Raw genomic sequence first — 11,774 nt, 5'->3', positions numbered from 1 at the left:
AGAACTTTTTCAAATGTAAATTTTTGTGAATATTTTTCCTGTTCTGTACCTTGCCTATTCATTTTCTTAACACTGTCTTCCAATATGAGCAGAAGTATATATGTATGTATTTATTATCTGCTGGATCCAAATGGTTCTCTAAGAGTGGCCACAACTAAGCTGGATCTGTCCATGATTCCAGGTCTATGAACTGGATTCTGAAAGGGTACAGAGGAGGCCAAGTTGGCTGCCCCAATAAGGGATAAAGGTATTTTGCCAGCACCTTCCTGATCCCAGGCTCATTTGGCTAGGGTTTTACCATTCCTGGGAAAAGACCCAGAGATCCAAATACCTCCTGGAGACTCCGCAGGCAGGTAAAAGCTGTCAACACACCCCACCCATTCCCCTGTCAGGTGCTCCCCGGCTCATCCCACATTTGGGCCCTTAGCTTGGATGTGGGATACACCTGGACAAGGTTGACAGAGACGTTGCCATACTCAGGGCATCCCAATGTGACATGAAAACAGGCACCGGGTTTACAAGTGTGCCACATCCTCTTCCCTGTCTACTTAACTTGAATCTATACTTTAAGTTTGTTTTTACTGGGTTGGCGGTAAAATCAAATTCAATGATGAGTCCTCATTTTTTTTTAATTTTATGGCTTTATTAAAATGTTCATCACAGAATTTTTTACAAAACCACCAGGTCCCCAAAAAGTCATTCAACAAATATCAAGACCTTCTACATACAGGATTTGGATCAAGAAAGGCAGATAATCCGTGCTCCTGTTTCTTAATACGACTCCAAAGTATTTAAAATTCTGAAAGCTTCATTCACTTGTGAGTTCAGTAGTGCGGAAATTCTGATTTAGTATTGTGCCTGTAGTGCTGTCTCTTTGTTCACATGAACAAAAGCCTATCGTTCTCACTCTCTCTTAGGTATACACGGCTCACAGCGTTTAGATATATATTTATATCAAACAGTTTTGAGTTGCAAATAGATAAATATCTTAAGGAAACCAACCAGCATAGTAGTCAAAATTACAATACATTTAATCCATTAATTTTAAAGTGTAGACAAAGTTTGGGATCTTCCTCATGAAAGAAACGTACACACTGCGCCCTTGACTGCGCCCCTGCAGATAGGACATCTTCGTAGAGATGGGGCGCAGTCTCTGCACACGACCAGGTGGCCACAAGGAATGAACACTATGGAACCTTCTTTGTCCATGCACACTTTACACGTCCTCTCTTCCTGCAGCCTCCTCAACTGCTCTTCCACTGGTAAATCTGAGACATTTTCCGGGGGGATATACTTTATGTCCTGTTGCACAAAGAAACGCTTGTATAACACGGGGTCCGTTTCTTGTAGAGTTTTTAAATATGGTGACCGCAAAGCTTCCCTTTACTAACACAGTATCAATCAGCTCTCTTGCTTGCAGAGACATCTGTGCCTTCTGCTTAATCACACTGTGTTCTTGCTCACTAATCACTCCGGCAGTTAGCAGACTATCCAGGATTGGGAGCACTTAAGTCAAATGCTGGAAAAGCACCATTCTGTTCTTCTGGATCAATGATACGTCGTCTGATTCTCTGTTCTCAGCTGCTCTTTCTTTCTCCTCTTCCTTTATTTCGTCTTCCACGTGAAGTAAAATCAGACACAATATTATTAACGGTTCTGTAATTCTCCCCGGTGGTCAGGATCTTACTCTGCACGGTCTGCCTCACCAGGCTTCTACTGAAGCCCATCTCCAAGGTGGCCTTCACCACGGGGGTGTTCATCATGACTGCGTCTTCTGAACGGTTTTCTTCAGGTCCAAAATGGACAATTGGTGATTCAACATTTTAATTTTCATCTTCTGTGTTGTCTGAAGTAGATAACAGCTGTTCAAGTAGATGAGGGTAACTGGCTTGAATTGGACTGATGAACTCTTGTCCTTTGATGCCTATCAAGTACTCACACCTTGGAATTTTTGGTATTTGAACCTGTTTCCCGGCTTGAATCTTCTTATGGAAAGTTTTATTTTTCCCCTGTTGTTCTATTTGTCAATTATTAGACCAGTAACTTTCTATTTAATATATGTGTGTATTTGATAGGGAAAGATAAATTTTAGAGTCAAGTTTCTAGGTTTCATTTTGTAAAGTCTTCAGAATTTTGATTTGGTTTATGGATTGATTTAGTGATAATGGCTGTCTTTACAATGATGAGGGTCCTTTTCCAGATGCTTGGCACGCCATTCCATGTATTTAAGTCCTCTTCCGTGCTTTTTAGAAAAGTATTGCATGGGGCACTGGGTGTTATATGCAAAAAATGAATCTTGGAACACTACATCAAAAACTAATGATGTACTGTATGGTGACTAACAATAAAAAAGAAAAAAACCTAAAATTATAAAAAAAGTTTTACAGATTTAGAGATTTTAATCACAGAAGTCTTTCAGATCTCTTGCTCAAACATTTGATATTTATTTATTTGATATTTATATTCCATTGTTATCAACATCTTTTTTGTTTACCCCCAAAGTCATTGTTTTTTTTTTAATGTGTTTAATTTTGAAATGGGTTACACATACTCACTGTAAACATTTTAAAAGGTACCTTCCATTTCTATCTTTTGTACTGTCCTTTCATTTCTTTCTTCCAACTCATTGTACAATTTTGAATGATTTTCAACAACTGTATTGAGGCATAATTTAATTCCACAAAATTCACTTATTTTAAGTGTACAATCAAATGATTTTTCGTGAAGTTAGCAAGCTGTGCAACCACCATCATAATCCAGTTTTAGGACATCCCCACCACTGCAACAAGACAGTTGAAGGCCCGCTTAGAGTGAACCACTCTTCCCATTCTTGGTGCCAGGCAAACACATCTGCATTCTGTCTCTGTAGATTGGCCTGCTGTAGACATTTCATGCAAGGGGAAACACACTCTGTGGTCTTTGTGCCTGACTTCCTCCACTTAGTAGGATGTTTGGGAGGCCCTCCCATGTTTACTGTGTATCAGAACTTCACTTGTTCTTACTGCTGAGTAGTATTCCATCATAGGGACAGACCACATTTTGTTTGCCATTCACCAGGTGATGGGCCACTGGGTTGTTTCCATTTTGAGTTATTATAAATAACGATGCTGTGTAAATATTCATGGGCAGAAGTTTTTCATTTTGATGAAGTCGAATACATATTTTTTCTTTCTAAGTTAAGGCTTTTAGGGTCCTTTTTGAGAGATCTTTTTTTACTCCAAGATTGTGAAGTGAATTTTTTTCTGTTTTCTTACAGGGGTATTATATTTTTAATTTTTACCTTTAATCTCTAATCCATTTTAAATTAAGGTTTTTATGTAATGTAAATATGAATCTAGGTAGATTTCTTATAGAGATATATAGCTCTTATATTCCTATTTCTTAAAACAATCTTTTTCTCAATAAAGTAATTTAAGGTCTTAGTCAAAACTATATACTTGTAGGCCTATTTCTGGACTCTCTATTTCATCATTCATTTGTTTGTCTATCTTTATGCTGGTATTACACAGTCTTGATTACCATAGCTTTATAGTGAGTGCTAAAATCAGGTATTATGAGTCTTCCAACTTTTTCTTCTTCAAAATTATTTTGGCTTATTCTAGGTTCCTTATGGTTTTATATAAGTTATAGAATCAGGTTGGCAATTTCTGCAAAAGAAAAAAAAAATCTTCCAGAATTTTGATCGGAATTACATTGTATCAGTAGATCAGTTTGAAGGGAATTGACATTTTAGAATTATTTAGACTTTCAACCCATAAACATGTTCTATATCTCTTCATTTATTTGTATCTACTTTAATTTCTCTCACCAATGTTTTATAGTTTGAAATGTAGAGGTTTTACACATATTGTTAATCATATTCTTTAAAAAATTTTTATTTTCTAACTATTCGTTGTTGATATAGGAAAACAAGTATTTCCATATATTGATCTTGCATCTTATGACCTTGTAAATTCACTTATTAGCCCTAGAAGCTTTTATGTTTTAGATTCCTTTGAGTGATTTTTTTTGCATACAGACTTATTTCTTTGGGAAACAGAGATAATTTTATTTTTCCTTTCCAATATTTATGTCTTTTATCTCTTGTCTTATTATACAGCCTAGGGCCTCTAGTATAATACTGAATAGAAATGGGAAGAGTAGATATCTTGCTTGTTCTTAAGAAGAAAATATTCAGCTTTTTACCTTGAAGTATAAAGTTCGGGTTTGATTCCAGCTGACCCTTGAACAATGCAGGAGTTAGAGATAATACATTTACAGTACTATACTGTATTTATCACAAAAAAGTTATGTATAAATGGACCCAGGCAGGTCAATCCTATGTTGTTCAAGGGTCGACTGTAATGTTGTTCTTTTCCTGTCTTCCTTAAGATAGATGTTTAGGTCACTGATTTTAATCCTTTCCTCTCTTCTATTATAACTCATGAATATTATAAATCAGAGCTATGTATTTCTCTCTAAGCACTGCTTTAATTTTGTCACACAAATATATACATATAAACACACATACACATGTGCACACATTCTGTTCCCTGTATTGTCTAATTTCTCTTATAACTTTTTCTTTGACCCATTGATTATATAAAAGTGCATTATTTGATATCCAAATAATTTAGGAATTTTTCAGACACCTATTTGTTATTGAATTCCAATTTCATTCTCTCTTGGTCAGATAGTTCACTCTGTATGATTTTAATACTTTTAAAGTGTTGAGACTTGTTTTATGATGCAGAATATAGTTTATCATGGTGAATGGTCCATATGCACTTGAAAAGAATATTCTGTGGTTATTGGGTGAAGTGTTGTAAACATCAGTTAGTTTGGGTCAATCACTTGTGTATTGAGTTTTTTATATCATAAAGAGGTTGGGGGTGTTTTGGATCTGTTTTAAGGTTAAGAGTATATTCCTGAAAGAAAATCAAAGCAATTTCCAGCTATGATTGTGGATTTGGTGATTTTTCACTTCAGCTCTGGCAATTGGGTGCATATGCTTTATAATTATTACTTTTTTGATGAATTGCTTTTTTTTAACATTATGAAATGTCTCTTTCTTTGGCAGTACTCCTTGTCCTAAAAATCTACATTGTCTGATATTAATACAGCCACTCCAGCTTTCTGATAGAGTTTACGTGGCATACTTCCCACTTTCATTTTACTTGTGTCTTTTTACTGGCTATGTGCCTTGTAAACACCATATGCTTGGGCTTTGCTTTAATAATCCCGACTGATACTTTCTGTTTTTAATTGGGGGATTTAGTCCATTTACTTTCGTTTCTTTTAACTGCTCTAAAATCCTATGATTCTGTAGTATAATTTACTTTATCTTGAGTGGATTGGGATCCTACTCATTGGTAATGTTAAGGATATCTTAGACACTCACATGTCTATGTTGTATTTGCTTCATGCACACAGTGAACTGAATTCCCATTACTTTCCTCCCCTCTCCGTAAACCTTTCTTTATCCCGTTACTAGCTTCATGTTATTGAATCCACTGTGAATGTTTATTCAGGTCGTACTCAAAGTGATTAACTTTATCAGATAAAGATCTAGAATTTACAACATCCTTTAAATTTGCTTGTTTTTCCAATGTTTCCATAGCCAAATGCTTTGTTTTATACATTCTCATTACTCTGAAACATTATTTCAAAACATATGTGGTAACTACATGGAATTATAAACGTTCCTAATTTTTTTCAAATATTTGCAGAATTGAATTACAGAAGATTAGTTTTGAATTTGCAAATTCTATTTGCTGTGGAAGAAATCAAAAGCATTGTTAGCAGAGAGATTTTCTTCTTCAAGAGAGGCACCGTGTAAAATGATAAGTGCCACCATGACTTGACTTACTTAGTAAGTAGCCGAGTATTATCTGAATGACACCAGAAATTTGTATTATTAGTACTGGTATTATTTATTATTTATTACCCAGTCTAACAATTTCTGTCTTTAATTAGCAAAGTAAATATTTTAATGTAAATATTAATATTGGGTTTGTGTCTATCATTGTGCTGTTTCCTATTTATTATTCTTTATTCATCATTTTCTGGCATCCTTTGGATTAATTATTTTAATATTGCATTTTTTCCCCATTGGCTTATTATCTCAACCTGTTTATTTTTATTATTGCTACAGGTTCCTAGGATTTACAAGATGCATTTTAACTTTTCATAGTCTACCTTCCAGTAGTTCAGACCATGTAAACAAAATGAAAGAACATTAAAGTCATTAAAGCAATATGTTTTATCTCCCCCTTTAGGCTATTGTTGTGATACATATTACTTGTACACGTATTAAGGCCCTACAATACATGGTTAGTTACTTTTTACTTTAAACAGTAAATTATGTCTTTTTTAAAGATTTTATTTATTTATTTGAGAGAGAGTGAAAGAGAGAACACAGAGGGAGAGGGAGAGAGCTGAGCAGAGAGCCCAATGTGGGGCTCGATCCCAGGACCCTGAGATCACAACCCAAGCTGAAGGCAGACGCTTAATCCAGTGAGCCACCCAGGCACCTCTAAACAGTAAATTATGTCTTAAATCCACTATCAAACATATTCCCCACATATTTACCATGTTTTACTCTCTTCGTTCCCTCATGTAATTTGTTTCCACCTGGGATCACATTCCTTTACCCTGAAGAACTGCCTTTAACCTGCCTTTTCACGAAGGTTTGTTGGTAATACATTTTCTCAGTTTTGCTTTGCATACAAATATTTTTTATTTCACCTTCCTTTTCTATTATTAACATATAATGTATTATTTGTTTCAGAGGTACAGGTCTGTGGTTCGTCAGTCTTACACAATTCACAGCACTCACCACAACACATACCTTCCTTTTTAAAAGATATTTTCAATGGATATAAAATTCTGGGTTAAGTGGTTTTTTTTTTTTCTTTCAGCATTTTACAGATGTTGTTTCATTATTTTTGGCTTGCACTGTTCCTGACAACACAGCAATCATTTTTATCATTCTGCTATAGGTAATATATTTTCCTCCCCTCTGGCTTAAATTTTCTCTGTATCACTGGTTTTCAGCAATTTGATTATGCATGCCATTGCTTTGTATTTATTCTGTCTGTGGTTGGTGAGCTTCTTAGAATTCTGGAATTTTTTTTTCATCCCAATTTTGAAATGTTCTCATGATTATTTCATTAAATATTTTTTGTATTTAAATCTCTTTCTTCCTTCTGAGACTTTTGATGTTGTGTTAGACTCTTACTGTCCCACAAGTCCCTGAATCTCTTTTCTTTCTTTTTTTCCACCTTTTCTTCCTTTTTCTATGCTATAGTCTCTGTTTCTATTACCCTGTCTTCAAGTTCCCTGATTTTTTTCTTCTGCATGATTCAATCTACTGTTAAGCCCACTGAAAGACTTTTTCATGGCAGATATTGGTTTTTCAGGTTTTTTTTTTTTTTAGTTATAGGATTTCCATTGTGTTTTTTTTTTTTTTTAACCTTTTCATTGCCATTTCCTTCCTTAGATGTCCTATTTGGTCCTTACTATGGTCACATTTTTTTAAAGCTTGAAAGTAATTAAAATAGCTATTTTAAAAATCATTGTCTGCTAATTCCAGCATCTCTCTCATATTTGTTTCTATTTCTCTTGGTTTGGGGGTCACATTTTCCTGATTTTCTGAATGTTTTGTGATTTTTTTTATTTTATGTTGGATATTTGGGATGCTATGCTGTTTTGTGTCTGGATTTTGTTATTTTCCTTGAATTGTGACTATTGTTCTAGTAAGAAGTAATTTACTTGTGGATCCACTTGATCCTTTGAAAGCTTATTGTAAAGCTTCTTTGGGTGGGTCTAGATTAGCCTTTACCCATGGTGGACTAGCTCTACTTACTACTCAGTTTCAGCAAGGTCTCTCCACTTTGGCTTGGCTGATAAAAACTTAAATATCTCCTACCTCTCACAGAGATTTGGATCTCATTTTTAGCTCACAGCTTCAACAGATGTTCTTTGTTCAAACTGTGTGTGTGTGCAGCTTCGTATTTAGCCAAATCCCCAAAAGGACTTCTGGTGCTTCTCTGTATAGTTCCCTTTTCTCTGGTATTCTTTCCCCATTAAGACATCTCCAAAAGACATCTCCAAACTCAGATCACTGTCTTATCAGCTAAGGATGACCACAGTAACGCTTGTGCTCCCTGCCCTGCACTACAGTTCAGAAAGTGCCTGCAAGCAAAAATCTCAGGCAATGTGGGAGTTACCTAAATAGCTTTCCTTCTTTCGAGGTATACAGTGCCTGCCGTCCAAAGTCTGGATGAATTTTTAATAAGCATTGTCCATCCCTCTAGTTATTTGTGGTAAGAAGGCTAGTCCAACACCAGATGCTCTGTCATGGTACTGAAAAATCAGTTTTGATTACAGCAGTCTCCTGCTCAAAATCTTTTAGTAGATCAACCACTATTTACAGAATAAACTCAAAATTCCTTAGCCTGAAAATCAGATTCAATCTACTTTATTTCCCACTGCTGTTCTTAAAATATTTTCTACCAAGAAAAATCTCATGCGTTCAGCCTAGTTTTTAGAATCAGTCTTTGGTTCAAACCCTGCCTGAGGTTTGGTTCTCTGATCTATAAAATAGGAGTGGTGAAGAATAAATACCATAGTTGATATAAAGCACGTAGCATGGTGTCTGTCTTACAATAGATGCTCAACCATCAGAGGTAGTGATGTACATATCCTAGTAATGCATCTCTCCCCAAGCAGACTGTAATTTCCTGAAGACCAGACTTATTACTTCATCTCTTTACCCTCCCCATAACCTAAAGCTGTGCCATAAACCATAATGGTTAAAAACGTTGACCTTGTAACTAAACCCCCAAGGTTTGTTCATTCATCCTCCCAAGTATATACTCAGTGTTACATGAATTAAAAACCGAAGATCCATGCAAAGCTGCAAGAATACTCCTGGGAGCAGAAACAGACATGGTCTGTTGACATGTTGAGCTGACAGTCTAATGCAGGAAACAGAAACTAATGCGATATTTACCAAAAACAAAAACAAACAACCACAACAAAACATGTAAAATGTATCCATGCTTCTTGCTTGGATATATTTTACATCTCATTGTCAATTACCCGCTCAAAATCGTTCAGTGGCTTCCTATTACCTTCCAAATAAAGTGCAAACTCTCTGACAGTGGGAACTGTCATGCCGAGAGGAATGGGGGTCAGTGAAAGCATGCAATGAGGAAATGTGACCTAGAGTTGTGCAGCCAAGGGAGGTCTCCCTGAGGAAGCATGACTGCTGTGTGACCTGCAGCATGAATGGCCCTTTTCAGGGGAAGAGGCGGGGGAAGAGTAGAGCAGGCAAAGGAAACGGAGCAGAGCACCATGGCAGGAAGGAGGGTGGGGGACACAGAGAACTGAAATCAGAGGACAAAGGTTGTGTGTGTGCTACAAGATGAGGGTGGAGACGCCTGCTCAATCCTTGAGGTCACATTAGCAATTTCCATCTTTAGAGGCACCTGGGTGACTCAGTTAAGTGGCTGACTCTTGATTCTGGCTCAGGTCACAATCTTGGGGTCCTGGGATTGAGCCCTGTGTCGGGCTCTGCGCTCAGCAGGGAGTCTGCTTGAGGATTCTCTCTCCCTCTCCCACCCCTCCCACTTGTGCACTCAACGTGCTCTCTCTCTTTCTCTAAAATAAATAAATAAATCTTAAAAAAACAAAAGAATTTCCATCTTTAGCCTAAGAGCAGTGGGACCCGACTGAACAGTTTTAAGTAGGGAGATTACTCTGGCTCTGCAGTGTCAAGAACAAAGTAGCAATGTGCAGACATAGATGGGATATATCAGTGTTTCAGTAACTATTCCTGCTCAACAAATTACCCCTAAATTTCTCAGCTTTTTTTTTATGGAAGTATAGTTGACACTCACTATTACATAAGTTTCAGGTGCACAGCATAGTGATCGGACAAGTCTGTATATTGGGCTACGCTCACCACATCTGACACCATACAATGCTGTTATCATGATGCCATTGACTATATTCCCTTTGCTGTACCTTTCATCTCCTAGAACAATCTTTGATTATGCTGATTGATTTAGTGCTTCTGCAACTTGTACAGTTGGGGTGGAGGTGGGAGATGGAGAGAGCAGAAGGCAGAGGGAGAACAGGCATTACTTGCCACTGTTCCATGATGCTTAGGACCTTTGCTGGGAAGACTAAAAACTGGGAGTGAAGGGTCTGGAATCATCTAAATGACTTGATCGCTCACTTGTCTAGGCTTTGGCTGAGATAGCGCAAAAAATAGAACTGCCAACCAAAATGCCTACATGTGGCCCCTCCACGTGGCTTGACTTCCTGAGAGCATGGTGATCTGAGCATCTCAGGGCTCCAATATGAGCATTCTAGCAAGCAAGATAAAGCTGCCCTGCCTTTTATGACCCAACTCTAAAGTAACACAGGGCTACTTTAATGAGACTTTATTGGTCAGGGCAGTCCCAAGTGCAGCCAATTTCAAGGGCACAGAACATAAAACTTCATTTGTCAATGTGAGATACATCAAAGAACTTCAGGGCAATGTTTAAAATAGCAAAATTAGTAATAAAGTCATCTCAATAGAGATAGTGACAGAGGAGGGTAGCTTAAACCAATGTGGTGGTAGCAGAGGGGGAGAAAAGTACTGAAGAGGTTACATTAGCAGGACTTGGTGATAGAATGGATATGAGGAGAAAGCAGAGGCTTCCAGATTGCATAGCAGAATGGACAGTGCTCCCACTCCTAAGCTGTGGAACAGAGGTAGAAGACCGGAGCATGCACAGTCTGGCTTGAGAGGAAGATAACTTGAATTTGGTTTTGGAAATGCTGAGTTGAGAGGGACTTTTGAGACGTTCAAATGAAAGTCAAGTAACCAGCTAAGTGTATGGACTCAACAGAGATACTGGGACTGACTATGGGGAGTTGTTACTATTTCATCGGTCATTGAAATCACAGATGCAGGTGGGATCAAAGAGGGAATATAAAGTGAGAAGTGAAGAGGGACAGGCATAAATCTTTGAGCAACTTTGACAACAGCCAGGGAGAGGGGACAGAAGAGCAGTTTTGGAGTTAATAGAAAACAAAGAGTAGCTTGCACATCAAAATCCCAGAAAAGAGAGGAATTAAGCAAAGGAAAGTGGTCAACATTGTCAAATGCTGATGAGAGGCTAGATGAGAAGAGGTCTGAGGATCTAGTGCAGGGAGGTGATTATTATTGATTGTGAGATTTGTTCCATCACAGAAAATGTCTGAAATGGAGGTGGAAAGAGACCCAAGAGTTTCATTCTACAATCACCGATGACCTCAGTGTGGTCAAATCCAGTAAATGATTTTGCCACTGTTGGCACTTTTAATCACTCTGCCTCTATAATCGCTGAAGGCACCTCTTTGGTTACATTTTTTATTTCTCAGCAAACGTATACTCCTCAGAAAACCCTCTACTGTGTTTCATTTAGCTGTCTTCCTCTACCCGCCACTTACCTGCGGGCATCCTCCTGACTCAGTCCCGGCCCCATATCCACTTTCCCCACGTCGGCTCTCTCCCTCACAGCCTCACTTACCTCGAGGTTGCACACCTGCCTGCAAGATGGCAGCCTAGACGCACATCTCTATCCCAGGTGTTTCTTCCTATGCCCAAGCTTTTCTTTCTGGCTGTTTCCAAGGTGAAATGCAGAGGAGTCTGTTGCTGAAGCAAACAATGACCCATACCTGAAGTTAAAGTAGTCTTATATACTTTTCTTGCCACAGGCTCTTCTCTGTTTCTAGTTCCCTACATCGCAAATTCT

At 37.7% G+C, this 11,774-nt stretch overlaps 1 pseudogene; it reads right to left on the bottom strand.

Annotated features, from left to right (window-relative positions):
* Positions 1-1,074: 1,074 nt before the first annotated feature.
* LOC110572061 lies at positions 1,075-11,479 on the bottom strand (annotated as a pseudogene).
* Positions 11,480-11,774: the final 295 nt, after the last annotated feature.

The sequence above is a fragment of the Neomonachus schauinslandi genome, chromosome 10 (genome assembly GCF_002201575.2).
Source record: "Neomonachus schauinslandi chromosome 10, ASM220157v2, whole genome shotgun sequence".
Classification (NCBI taxonomy): Eukaryota; Metazoa; Chordata; class Mammalia; order Carnivora; family Phocidae; genus Neomonachus; species Neomonachus schauinslandi.
Note: the sequence above shows the minus strand (reverse complement) of the source record. Positions and strands in the feature narration are given on the sequence as shown.